Source organism: Rhinoderma darwinii, chromosome 1 (genome assembly GCF_050947455.1).
Source record: "Rhinoderma darwinii isolate aRhiDar2 chromosome 1, aRhiDar2.hap1, whole genome shotgun sequence".
Taxonomy (NCBI): Eukaryota; Metazoa; Chordata; class Amphibia; order Anura; family Rhinodermatidae; genus Rhinoderma; species Rhinoderma darwinii.
The window spans coordinates 345,026,318-345,041,740 of NC_134687.1; positions in this window are offsets into that span (position 1 = coordinate 345,026,318).

Here is a 15,423-nt window from a genome sequence, read left to right on the forward strand (position 1 = left end):
TCCTGCTCTGCGTTTGGTACCTCGTACACTCCTGATTTGACTCGGCTCGTTCACTACTCTTGTTGCTCACGGTGTTGCCGTGGGCAACTGCCCCATTTCCCTTAGCTTCTATGTACCCTTGTCTGTTTGTCCGTCGTGCACTTATTGAGCGTAGGGACCGTTGCCCAGTTGCACGCCGTCGCCTAGGACGGGCCGTGCAAGTAGGCAGGGACTGAGTGGCGGGTAGATTAGGGCTCACCTGTCTGTCTGTCTGTGTGAGCACACTTCTTTGCCATGATTAAGAGCACAGTACGTGCTTGAAACACGTAGGCCAGGGCATTTGCCCACTACCAACATACATCTTGGGACTGCGTCTCCCTTCAATTTTAATTTTACCTCCCCAATAAAAGTGGGAATACTTCTTCCTTTTTAAACAAAAGCACGACTCAGCGCTGGATCATTCTCTTCCTTTTTCTATTACATACCGCCAGCCGTAGCGGGGATCCGAGTGGCGAGTCCGGAGACGCATCAGACCGGTGAGCTGGAGGTTTCCTCCCTTTCTTTATTACACATACACTGTGTCCCTGATTATAATAGCACCATACATTGTGTCCCCCACACACACATAGTGCCCCCTCTAGATAGTGCCCCATAGAGCCCCCTGTAGATAGTGCCCCCATAGAGCCCCCTGTAGATAGTGCCCCACATATAGCCCCCTGTTGATAGTGCTCTACATATAGCCCCCTGAAGATAGCGCTCTACATATAGCTCCCCCTGTATATAGTGCCCTACATATAGTCCCCCTGTAGATTGTGCCCCACATAAAGCCTCCCCTGTAGATTGTGCCCCACATATAGCCCCCTGTAGATTACACTCTATATATAGTGCACCCTGTAAATAGTGCCCTACATATAGTCCCCCTGTAGATTGTGTCCCACATAAAGCCTCCCCTGTAGATTGTGCCCCACATATAGCCCCCTATAGATTGCACTCTATATATAGCGCAGCCTGTACATAGTGCCCTACATATAGTCCCCCTGTAGATTGTGTCCCACATAAAGCCTCCCCTGTAGATTGTGCCCCACATAAAGCCCCCTGTAGATTGCACTCTATATATAGCGCACCCTGTACATAGTGCCCTACATATAGTCCCCCTGTAGATTGTGTCCCACATAAAGCCTCCCCTGTAGATTGTGCCCCACATATAGCCCCCTGTAGATTGGGCTCTACATATAGTGCACCCTGTATATAGTGCCCTACATAGAGTCCCCCTGTACATTGTGTCCTACATATAGCCCCCCCTCATGTAGATAATCCCACCCTCACTTTTTAGTTGAAAACAACAAAATTGAAATACTCACCATGATCCCGTTCCCGCGCCGAGATGGTCAAGCAAAACTACTAGCTGTATTAACCATATGAAAGCTCTAAGAAAACTTCAGCTGCTTTGGTGCCTTTCTCCTGCAAGACTCGCTAGGTTTTTCCCGGACTACTCTAATAGATGTTGGCGTCACTGTGATGCCAGAGGTGACCTGATCCATCTATGGTGGGGGTGCTCTAAAATAGTCAGTTTCTGGCAGGAAGTTTCCAACTCTAAGATATAAGAACCAAGGTTCAGCTGACACCAGAATATGCTTTGTTAGGTTTAGCCTGTGAAGATCTCCCTCTGAGATGTTGATGGGTGATTAATATGATTTTTATAGCTGCTAGATCTGAAGCGATCTCTAATTGGAAATCAGATATTACACCTAGAATTAATGTGATACATAAAGTAAATGAATGAATTGGGGGTCTCTAAAGTATTTAATCTGAATGAGAAATCGGCTTGCTGGGTGGAGAAGATTAATCTCCTGTTGTGACCGATTCTCTTCGATTCTAATAGGAATGGTTATTCCAAACTTTATACACAATATTCTTTCCTGGGTGTGTGGCTATATCAAGCTTTCCTGTTTTCAAGTTATACCACAAACATAATTTATTTATTCTTTATTTTTTTCTTCTCTTCTTCTTTTTCTTCTTCTTAAAATTAGCTGGGCTGACATGATATTGGATATGTTGATGCTTAATATAGCACGGTATGCCTTCTGTGTTGTAATTGTATTCTATGTATTGTATGTACTGTAACTTTATTTTTGTAATAAAAACTAAAAAGAAATGTAACATTTTCAATGCCCAGCTGATTTGGGGTAGGAAAAAACATAAGTCTGTTATCCAGTTTCTGTACTGAAATCAGTGCTGGAAGACCTTTTAATTTGACAATTTGATTGATAGGCAAACTTAAGTCCTAGTTGTTGGTCAATGCTTAAAGGGGTATTCCAGGCTATGCAAATTAAGTTTATTCATGGTATAATTAAGCCATTTTTTGTATACTGTGTGATTCAATTTCTTGTAGTTATTGAATGGGACCCTTCATTATTTACTTATGGAGAATGCAAGGCCGGATTTACTTATAGGCACAGTAGGCCTACTTCATCGGTAAGTCTAAAGCACCAGGCATAGATGTAATTCCGTACTGGGAGAATGAAACACCATCCTGGCCTTGTGATGATCACACAGGTGCATAGCTTGTAATAGTTAAAGTACAGTTATCAGGGTTATTTCTTGCAACATGCACCGGATTTGATTTGCAGTTTTTTGGAGGTAAATGAATATCCCCATTCAATGACTGCAATAAGAGATATTAAAAAAGATACGTAATAATACACAAAGTAATTTTAAGAAAATGGAAAACCCCTTTAAATTGTGGTTCCCTTCTTTATAAAATTCACATTCAGCCAAGCAAACATGTAAGTTTAAGGAGAAATAGGTGATACACTATATAACCAAAAGTATGTGGATACTCCTCCTAATTATTGAGTTCAGGTGTTTCGGTCACACCCATTACATAACAGGTGCATAAAATCAAGCTCACAACCATGCCATTTCCATAGACAAACATTGGTTGTAGCATGGGTCATACTGAAAAGCTCAGTGACCTATCATATGATGCCACTTTTTCCACACATCAGTTAGTCATATTTCTTATCTGCTAGATCTGCCTCGGTTCTATTATTGTGAATTGGAAGCATCTAGGAGTTTCAACGGCAGAGCCATAAAGTGGTAGACCTCTCATACTCACAAAGCAGGGCCATCGAGTGCTGAAGAGCGTAGTTTGTAAAAAAATCAATGGCTACATTACTCACTACAGACTTCCAAACTGCCTCTGGAAGTGACATTAGCACAAGAACTGTGCGTCGGGAACAACTTCATGAAATAGGTATTCATGGTCTAGTAGCTGCACACAAGCTTAAAATCACCATGCGCAATGCCAAGCGTCGGCTGGAGTGGTGGGAAGCATGCCGCCAATGGACGCGGGAGCGATAGAAACATGTTCTCTAGAGTGATAAATCACATTTCACTATCTGGCAGTCTGAAGACTGAATCTGTGTTTGGCAGATGCCAGGAGAACACTACCTACGGGAATGTATAGTGCCTACTGTAAAGTTTGGAGGAGGGATAATGGTCTGTGGCTGTTTTTCAGGGATTGGGTCCTTATTTTCATTTAAGGGTGATGTTAATGCTATAACATACAAAGACATTTTAGACAATTGTATGCTTCCAACTTTGTGGTAACAATTTGGGGAAGGCCCTTTTCTGTTCCAGCGTGTGTCTCTGTACACAAATCCTGATGAAGACCCAGGGACTGTGTTGAAACGCGTAGCATGCTTTTATATATAGATTTTTTTACCTATGTATTTTATACAATAAATAAGCATTTTATTCACATCATTGTGAGGAAGCTTTTTCATCACCAACCATCTGGTAACTCGACACCATGCAGGAGCGCCTTCATCAAGGAGTATTTCTTTCTCCCTTGTGCTTTAAACCTGTATACAAATCAAGGTCCATAAAAACATGGTGTGACGAGTTTGGTGTGGAGAAACTCAAGTGGCCTGCACAGAGCTCTGACCTCACCCCACGCCTATTGCAAGCCAGATGTTCTCATTTAACATCAGAGCCTAACCTTACAAATGCTCTTTTGGCTGAATGGGCACACATTTCCACATACACACTCCAAAATCTTGTGCAAAGCCTTTCTAGAAGAGTGAAGGCTATAATAGCTGCAAAAAGAGGCCCAACTCTATAATTACACCCATGGTTTTAGAATGAGATCTCCAACAAGCTAATGTATAGGGATGTGTTCACCCTTACCTTTGCTTGAATTTGGTTAAGGACTCCAATTTCTAATGAAACCAATTAAATATAATATTGCAACATGCTGGCAAAACCTTTGACAGACTGCAATCCACATCACAATTACTGAGTGGCCACACATTGACACATATAGCATAGACACCTCGTGACAGAGTATTGTGAAATCACGCTAAAAAAAACCACAAAAAAAACCTGGTCCTCTTGCGCCACACATATCAGGCTATGGTCAGATATGAGGAAAGGTAAGGAAAGACACATCTGTAGGTGTGATGTCAAGTTTCTTATTTACCATTAAAATGAGACATACATCATTATAACATTAAAAATGTATGCACATTTAGTATTGCTTTAACCATTAGAAAAAGTACAATCATTTAACTTATGTATAGTGTTATATAAATATAGTGTAAATTTTTATATATCTCCAAATGCTGTAAAAATGTTTCCTCGGATAAAAAAACAAGCCAATTTATAAATACAATATGTAGATAGAGAAAATAAAGCTATATAGACTGAAGTAAGGAGGGGTAAAAACAAAAAAGTTGGGTTGGTCCTGAATTCCAAAATAAATCCCATTCCTAATGCCAGCTGCTTCTTCCTCATTCATAGTTCAGTGTCAATTTGTAAGTCTTGGCCCCTCTGCATTATGTAAAGGGTTTGCCCAGGATTAGAAAAATATGGCTGCTTTTTTTCCCCAAAAACATAGCCACTCTGTCCACAGGTTGTGTCTGGTATTGCAACTCTGCCCCTTTCACTTTAATGGAGCTGAGCTGCAATACCAGACACAAACCATGGGCAGGTTTGGCACTGTTTCTAGAAGAAAGCAGTTATGCTTTTCTAATCCTGGACGACCCCTTTCTATAATTAATGTATAGATTATGATCACACATTAGCAAAAAGCTAATTATATGTCTCAAATGGCCTAGTATCAGAAGTTACTCATAGACCTATAGAGATCAGATAGATAGGGGGATTGCATTTTGAATTTCCTAAAATGAACAATGAGAAAATAAAGTACAGTACAAGCAAGAAAAGTAATAAAACAGATGTTATTTTGTGGAATGCCAAGAAAATTAAATTTTTGTTGTAAGTTTCGCTGAATTGTTCTTGACAGAATATCATTTGTGATTGATTATGCTTTTGAGCTGCTGAGATTTACTTATCAAACATGTGAATATATGAGTTTGACTGTGCTCACATCTGCGTCAAGGCTCCGTTCCGATGTTCCGTCTGAGCTTTCCATCTGAACGGAGCCCTGACTGACACAAACTGAAACCAAAGGTTTCCATTTCCATCACCATTGATTTCAATGGTGACGGATCCTGTGCCAATGGTTTGTTTGCCTCCGTTGTGCAAGGGTTTGGTCGTTTTGACGGGATGAATACCATAGTCGACTACGGTATTCATCCCGTCAAAATGACGGAACCCTTTCACAACGGAGACAAACTGAAATCATTGGCACTGGATCCATCCCCATTGAAATCAATGGTGATGGAAACGGAAACTTTTGGTTTCAGTTTATGTCAGTCAGGGCTCCGTTCAGACGGAAAGCTCAGACGGAACGTCGGAACGGAGCCCTGACGTACATGTGAACACAGCCTTTCCAAGAAAGTTACGACAGTAAATCATAAATATTTTCTTTTTTTTAATCAAAGCATTAAATCTAAATTTACATGTTTTGCAAATACATTTTTTAACAAATTTGTACATGACTCGAGGCAAAAAAAAAGAACATAACACTAACACAGGACAAACCAGAAGTCTCCTAGACACTTAATGCGCCATGGTTACTAGATATTTGTTGGTACATGCTGATGACTTCAACAGGATCTGCCGCATGTCCATGGGGATGCTAGACACTCACTGTTATCTGGTGTTGGGGTAAGGGGTTGGCAATGAATTGGACTGATAGAGTTGGAAACATGGCAAATGTTTGTCTAATTACATTAATAGGCTGTTCATTTTCAAATAGACCCTATTAAAATGCCCTTTTAGTTGTTTTTTTTACCTATTAGGGGGAGAGGTTTTTGTACTAAAGACCCCTCCATTAGTTAAAGAAGGGCTAAGAGAGGCAACCCAACATATTCCACGGGGCTGTACAGAAACTTTAATATCTCACATCACTCCCTGTCCCCAGTAGGGTTTATATTCTAATAGATTACATTCATAATCTGAAGGCTAATTTCATATTAAGCAAATTCCCCTATCGGTATGTTTTTGGAGTGTGTAAGGGACCTGAAACCCATATAGGCACAAAAAGAATATAAAATATCCATAGAGTGGATTATAGGAGAATCTCGGCAGTGAGACCTCCATGAGTAACCTATTGGATGAGAGACTGTAAATTGATTTTCCAAACTGCCATTTTTTTTCCAATATATGTTTTATTATTGTGGAATTACTTTGCACTACATACAAAAATAAATAGTATCTAAATCACCATTATATACCAACAAAGTGTTATATAGTTCAAACATTGCCCCATAGGGATTTATTGACATTCAATTTATTTAATAATCGTTAGTAAAGGGTCTCCCGAGCCATGCCATTCTGCCGTCCACAGGCCCTACTAGGGATAATAGAAAGACTTAGGGCCGGTTCACATCAGCGTTCGCTTTCCATTCAGGGGTTCCGTCGGAGGTTTCCGTTGTGGAACCCCTCAACGGAAAGTCAAACGGAAACCTTAGCTTCCGTTTGCATCACCATTGATATAAATGGTGACAGAGACATTGGTAATGGTTTCCGTTTGTCACCGTTCCAGCGGGTTTCCGTTATTTTGACGGAATCAATAGCGCAGTTGACTTCGCTATTGATTCCGTCGAAAAAAACTGAAACCTGCCGGAACGGTGAAAAATGGAAGGCATTAGCAATTTTTTTTCGTCACCATTGATATCAATCCGGATGCAAATGGAAGCTGTGGTTTCCGTTTGACTTTCCGTTGCGGGGTTCCACGACGGAAACCTCTGATGGAACCCCTGAACGGAAAGCCAACGCTGATGTGAACAGGCCTTTAGAGAGACTTTAATAGATAAACAAGAACCCCAATAAAGCCCTAGAAACTATCCCGAGAGAGAGAGAGAGTAGAGAGAAACCCCCCCCCCAAAAACACCTTACCTTACTCACAAAATTGATGTAACCAGCCATTGATCCAACCCTAGAGTCTTTTTCTGTTCGAGGGATAATTCCTCTATCCATCTATCCCATAACTTATGGAAAAAGTTTTACCCTTCCTCCTTATTTGATGTCAGATAATATGTTCTTTCTAAGAGCATAACTCTACTCGCCTTATAGTGCCATTCTACTACCTGTGGGAAGTCTTTGAAATCCATTTATAAATGATAACCAACCTTGCCAGAAACAAAATATTTCTAATTAATTTACTGCAACCACAATCTTTGAGTAGGTCAGAAATGGTCAGAAATGCCAAAAATAAATAACTTCGGCTCCAATGGGACCTCTTTCCGGATCAGTTTGGAAATAGATACTACCACCCCACTCCATTATGTAATTTGGGACATCGCTACAGCAAGGGGATGAGATCCGCTTGGTGTATTCCACATTTCTGACAGTTATCGTTATTCCTTAACCCCATGACCTTTAAAAGCTTCGGTGTATAATAAAGTCCATGATTAATCATAAAACAAATAAATCGGTGATCGTGATTTAGTGAAACTCCCCAATATGTTTATAAACTGACTCCCAGTCAATCCAAATCCTAAGATCCTTATCCCATTTTTCTTGTGATTTTTTTAATATTATTTCCTTCATCCACTAGAAGGATTTTTTTATATAGTGAGGACAAAAGTCCTTTCTTATTTTTTAAACACTCTAAAGAAAAAAAAGGTGTAAGAACAAACCTTGATTTATATTTAATAGCCAAAAAGGCGTGTTTTATTTGAAAATATCTGAACAGGCCATGATCAGTGACCTTGTACAGTCTCTGCAGTTCAGTAAAAGTTTTTAATTGTGCATTATTAAATAAATGTGATATCCTTGTAATGTGGTACTTTTTTCAAAACAGAGAGTCTGGGAGGCTGGCAAACTCACCAATATTCCTGTTATCCCACAAAGGGGTAACTTCAGTAAAGGTATTTATCTTTTCAATGAGCTGAACAGCATCCCAGCCCCGTTGCTGGTTTTCATAGATAGTCCCAAATCAGGAGATGTCAAAACCCACTTCTAAAATTTAAAATACACTAGAACATTTATCCCCTAGTGTTTTCAACAGAAATCTATTAGCACCAAGGCACTCCCAGTCCCGAAAACTGATGGAACTGAGAAGCCAAGGAGTACTTCCTCCAGTCAGGAAGGGCAAAGCCCCCTTTATTTACAGGGTAGGTAAGGCCAGAATATTTAATACAATTTTTTCCCACTCCAAATTAAATCATTGGAAATGGCTTCAAGAGTTCTAAAAAATATTTACAGCAACCAAATCGGACAATTGGAGAAGAAATTTAATATTTTAGGTTACAAATTATTTTTATTAATGCTATTTTTGTAGCTCTAGTCAAGAGTAATTTATTCCAAGTTTTAACTTTCCCCCTCAAATATGCAAACAGGGGAATTATATCCCGTGCGATGTAATATGCAGGATCTCTAGAAATTTTTACACCTAAATATTCAAATACCTCAACAGAATTCAAGGAGGAGCCCTGACCTGGGTTTACCTGGGCCGAGATATTTAATAAACTCGATTTTTGACAGTTGATTTGAAGGCCAGCCAGATTACCAGATTCTTGATATAAACAAATTAAATAATTGACTGATGTTAAATCCGCTATAAACAGGAGTACATCATCTGCATATTACGAGATTTTATTAACCTTATTCCCCAATTGAAAACACACTATATTCTCAGAAGTTCTGATCTTCATTGCCAAGACCTCAATTACTAAAGGTAAACAGAGAGGGGGGCAGGGGACAACCCTTTCTAACTTTGGCCAACATCGGCATTCAGCAGTGAAATAGGCTGGCACGATTCTGGCAAAAGAGGGTCCTTATCCTTCTTGGGGATCAGAATAATCTCTGTAGCCTCCATAGACTCAGGAAGCCTACCTCTAACATAGGCAAAATTTACTGTTTCCGCTAAAGCAGAGATTAATTTATCCTGGTATTTCTTATATATTTCAAATGGAATACCATCTATCCCGACCGCTTTATTATTAGGCGTTTCACGCAAGGACACTCACACTTCTCACAACGTTATCGGGTGATCTAACATTAGTCTTTCATCGTTGTTTATTTTTGGGGACTTCAATTCCATCCAGTTAGCTGTCTATGCCGTCCTCAGAATCGTTTAACCTAGAGCAATAAAGATCTTATTAAAATCCCCTGAATTCTTCTATTTCCCCTGCATCATGTACAAGTTGCCCCTTTATGTTCCTAATGGAGGTAATAAAGTTAGAAGGCTGTTGATTACTTACAATATGGGCCAAAAATTTACTTTATTTACTCGCTTAAAAATAATATTGTTTGCAGCTCAAAAATATTTCTGATTGTGCTTCCTCACATAACATGTTATCCTACTTCATTTGGGAGACTTTCAGTACCCTCTGATGGATTTTCTACATAGAACTTTTTAGCCTCAACTAGCTGTTTTTTAGCAGCGTCCCTTTGGTTATACTGAAAACTGACATTAATATTTGAAACACAAAAGTGCACAAATGTAACAAAAAGTCTTTGTTAGCAGTGGACTATATAGAATAGAATCAGGAATTGGAATATAGATCTCCAGAGAATAGTACTCTAATATAATCAACATTAATCTCTTTGGAAGAATAGACAACTTGATTGTTTTCTTTATTAAAATGCCAACATGCATTATGCACACTTAACTATTTCCTGTGTCTAATGTGAGATATAAAAAAAAAAAAGGAATAGACGATAATGGAGGGGAAGTGGATAACGTATGTACACAACACGTTACATTGCTGCAGTATTGTTCCATTTGTTCCGTTCTATAAAACAGTCTGTTGTGTTTGCATGTTATCTTTCTCTGCTCTGTTTGTGTCTAATGGAGGGTATATAGAGGAAATAAAGTAAATGCATGCAGCTAAAAGAGACACTAAACCTAAAGTAAATTCTCTCTACATTATCTGTGTAGTTGCATATAATCTTGTTTCTTGCATGTGATACCTAAACAGTAGAACTAGATTTTATTGGGGAGATCGCCTGACTATCTTATAGGGACAGCCTTACTGTCCCCTGATCTCTACTACTACTGTATGTCTCCTGAGCTTATTAAACATGTTATTGGTGTCAGGGAATATATATCATAGATTTTTTTTAAATTGTTCTATTCATTTTATTACATTTTCTAGGAGGTCACAGTTCCCCTAGGATCAATGTTTTATCTCACATACCTCTAGTTTTTCTTACGCCCATACTACTTCAAGGCTGCATTCAGACGGTTCTAACACCCCTCCATGTAGAAATCTTCACAACAAAATTGGATCCCGCCAGGATAAATCAGGGAAACCATTTCTAAACATGACCTTTAGGAAAGGTTTCCCTGCTTCGCCATGACTGGATGCCATTCTGTCCATCGGACTAAATATACGCCTAAGTGTGAACCAAATTTTTCTGTATTAGACTGTATTAGGTGCATCTTTGATGTGCAAATGGCACTACTTGAAGAAAGCATATTCAAGAATGATAAAAACTCTGAAGTTAAAAAGGCGTAGAAAAAAAAAGAAGTTATCTCCCTCAGCGATATGTTCTATGGATAAAGACTTAACATATTTGCTTATTACTATATTATGGTCAGATCTAGTATACTGTGCACATACTCCTTATCTATGAATGTGCTTCATGTAAAGAAACACTTCATAGCTAGCAGCTGTGGTCTCCGAGTTCAGACCACAAGAACCAAATAAGAAAAGACAGTCTTCAAACTTTGGGCATGTCCTATGTTCTATTCCATCAACTTTATTGACTAAGCTTGCATAAAGTGGGATTACCCAAGTGTTTTATAAATATTGTTTAAAGGGTAACTAAACTTTAAAAAAAATGCTTGACATGTCATAGTGACATGTCAGAAGTTTTGATTGGTGTGGGGCCGATCACTGAGACTTCCACCAATCGCTAAAATGAATGGGCAGAAACACTCATGTGAGTGCTGTGCCACTTAGCGAATGGTGTATGGACTCATAGCCTTTCTATTGAGACCGTACACTGCTCGCTTGGCTTTCCGAGGAAAGCCGATCAAAAACTAAGCGGCACAGCGCTCACCCTATCGCTTCTGCCTCTTAGGCTAGATTCACCCTAGCATTGAGAAACTCAGTTGTGATAAACGTGATGATTTTTTTACGTCCGAGGTGCCCCCGTGTGGGTTCCATTTTCATGAATCCCCATAGACTTGAGCCTATGGAGGGATCCGTAAAAACTGAACAAAATAGGACGTTCTATTTTTCAACGGACCCTTCACACGGTCCATTGAAACAACGGCCGTGTGAACGGCCCCATTAAATTACATAGGTCTGTGTGATTGCCGTTGTTTCAACAGCCGTCACACAGACGTATTCAATGCTCGTGTGAATAAGGCCTTAGTTTAAGTGATTGGTGGGGTTCTTAGTGCTCGGACCCCCACGTATCAAAACTTCTGACATGTCAAAAGTTTTTTAAAAGTTTAGTTACACTTTAATGAAAAGTTATGCAACATACTAATATAACTTATGTTTCAATTCCTCATCATTTTTATGTTTTATGCTTGCTGTCTGTGTATCACGTGCTAGGCACGTCTGCTAGAGCACACTTCTGATGCTGCCCGTCAGCAGCAGAAGAAGCCTGCGTGTTAGCAGAGGGTGAGTAAGCACACCTCCCTGATGGATAAAGTTAGATAGTTAGTGTTTTTATAGAGGGATAATGGCTGGTATATACAGGGATGATGGGGGTTTATACAGGGATGATGCCTGGACTACCCTTCATCCCTGTATATAACTCCCATCAACCCTGTATATACCAGCCATCATTCCTGTAAATAACCCCTATCATCACTGTATTATACATGTATACAGAACAGCTGTATCTAGCGCTGAGACCTATATCAATCAGGTCGGCGGGACTGACGGGTTCAGTAAAAGCGGGTCCTGTGTGTCTGACACGCAGGATCCACAATTTGTTATCCATCACATCTAAGTTATGAACTTATGCAATGGGAGCTGCAATGGAGACCATTGTAGTTGTCATCTGGCTTCCTAGTTATCACCTGGCTTGTGAAGACAACTCCATGACTTATATATTGGTCATTTTTTGTTGCTGTTGGAAATGCTCTGTAAAATAAATAAAACATACTCTGTTTACCGTCGGAGGTTGCATACATTAATCACTCTATGCAGTATGCATTTAATGTATCCACAAGAAGCCCTCCTACAGTCCATAGTTGTCACCAGTAAATTCCCTGCATTGTGAAAGATGGTTATTTGATGAGTCGTTAACTGCAATAGGTTGTTCACATTGAAATAAGGATGAACTGATGAGAAACGAGCCTCAAATAATATATTTACAATCTCTTAACTGTAAAACATCTGCTTTGTGCAAGATCTTGGCGGCTAGCCTAAGTCTTCTTTCACTATTCCGCTTCTTCTTTGAACTTCTCATGTACAGCTTGTTCTGATAAGACTCCTAGTAAGCTTCTGTAAATAAAATGACTGCAAATACAATGATACCTAAGTGGAACTTTATAGGCAATATACATGTATGTAGCAAAAATATCAGTGTCTTCAGAGATTAACCGATAGAGATCCAGGGTATTTTTATCCTACAGGATTGACACCATTTAGTCATTTTTAAAACACATTAGTTAAATGGCTAAACTGGGCTAGCAATATGATTTGTACAACGTTTTTTTTCATGAACAATGCAGGTTTCTTTTTTCATAATTTCTATACACATAGTTTTTTGTTTTTTTTAGAATTACCAGGCTTATAATTTAAAATTTAACATAAAAGAAGTACAGTAAAAAATAGTGTAGTACCGTGTTAGCCAGAGACAATATGAAATGTTAAATACTTTTGTGTCAAAAAAGGCAAAAGTATAATAGGTATGATACCTTTATTGGCTAACCATAAAAGTTCTATATGCAAGCTTTCAGAGCACAGAGGCCCCTTCTTCAGGCAGTTTACAAATGAATGACTTAGAAAAAAGCACAACATTTAGATGTTACACAAAGACAATTAGTACATGAAGTGATATATCATTAAGATAAGCCGGGGCAATAAAACTGAGGTTATAGGGGTGATGACTTAGGAGTTAAGGCATCTGGAGTCAGTCTGATGGGGGACGTGACGTGTGTCCATGTAGTGGCTCATAAATCCAGGAGTTAGATTGAGGCCTTGTGTCAATGACTGGAATTTTATCATCATCTTGAATTCCCAAATTTTTCTTTCTCTGTTGTTTTTAAAATGACCCTTCAGAATGAGTACCTTTAAATCTGCCAAACTGTGATCAGGTCCAGAGAAATGTTTTCCCACGGGTGTATCCACCTCCTGTTTTATTGTATGTCTGTGAAGATTCATCCTGGTTTGTAGTTTTTGTATTGTTTCTCCAATGTAGATTCCTTTATTGATGCACCTTGTACACAGGATCATGTAAACTACATTGGAGGATGTACAGGAGAACGTGCCAGTGATTTTATAGTCCTGCTGTGTGTTTGGTATCTGGATGGTGTTTGATGACCAGATGTTGGTACAGGTCTTACATTTTCTACTGTTGCAAGGAAAAGTGCCAGTCTCTGATGGTGGTGAGAGGGCACTTCTGACCAGGAGATTCCTTAGGTTTGGTGGCTGTTTGTAGGCAAGGAGTGGTAAATCTGGGAATATTTCCTTCAGTTTATAGTCTTTGTTAAATATAGGTTGGAGATCAGCAGCAATTTTCCTCAAGATGTTCATTTGTGGGTTGTATATGACCACTAGGGGAACCCTGCTGTTGTCTTCCTTCTTTTTGTACTCCAGAAGATTGCTCCTTGGAATTCTTGTTGCTCTGTAGATCTGATCATCTATAATCCTTGGATGGTATCCCTGTTGTAAGAATGTATTCCTCAGTGATAGCAGGTGTTGTTTTGTGTCTTCACAGTCTGAACAGATCCGTATGTATCGCAGAGCCTGGCTGTAGATGATGGATTTCTTTATGTGTCTCGGATGGAAGCTGTTCCATCTCAGATATGCTGGACGGCCTGTAGGTTTTTACATTCTAGCTAATTTTTTTAGGTAATATTATAGTGTTAACCTAAAATAGACTTTTTATTTTGGATGGTCATTTTGATATACTACATGTCTATCTTAGGGTGATTGGGTCAGGGATAGCGTTGCGACAATGATTGGCGGGGGGAACGTTAGACCCATCAGCAGCCTATTACTACCAGGACATCCCAGCGATCATGTAACTGCTGGGACCAATAGAAACAGTGGCGCTAACGGAATCTCTATTCTATACCCAGAGAAGACAGAAGAAGGTTCCCAGCAGTCTCTGATCGTGTCATTGAAAAACCTACACAAACCTCGAACCAAAGCAATGGCATGAAAAGGGGTCCCTTAATACAAGTAGACAACCAAAAGCGAACAACAAAGGGACATAGCCCTAAGAATAATAGTCAACTATATAATATAGAAAAATGAACAATCTTTATTTAGAAATGATACAACAAATATCACAGAATATAAAACACGAATGGACCACATAAGGAGATAAAGACAGTGCGGTCAGATGAAAAAGACCATAAACGTACAAAATAAAAACAGAACAGAAAAGCCACCCTAGAAAATTAAAATTCACGCATAGCTGTAAATTATAGAAAGGGCTTAAAGCTAGTGGCCTCATTTAAACCAAATGGTGCCGTGGTATTAAGAAGCGTGATCCATTTCATCTCCCTTCTCAGAAGAGCCGACCGTATATCACCACCTCTATACCCCAAGGAGATCTTATCTATGCCACGAACCTCAAAACCCCTGGGATTACAGGAGTGGTGCTCGCGGAAATGGCGGGCTACATGTAAAGGATCTGCCAGGCACTGCGGGGTTAACTCCCAGAACTAATCAGTCAGCACCTGAGAATACATCCCTGAGACTGACTCCTGCTTCCACCATTCAGGCTGGCAGGCTTAGGAGTGGGAGAGCCTATCGTAACCTGGCCAGACTCAGCTAGCTCCCGCCCTCGGTCTATTTAAGCCTGCACTTCCTGTCCCTCGGTGCTTGTTATTGCTTTTGTTTCCTTCCTTGTGGTTCCTGGCCCAGCTACAGCTCCTGCTATTTTTTG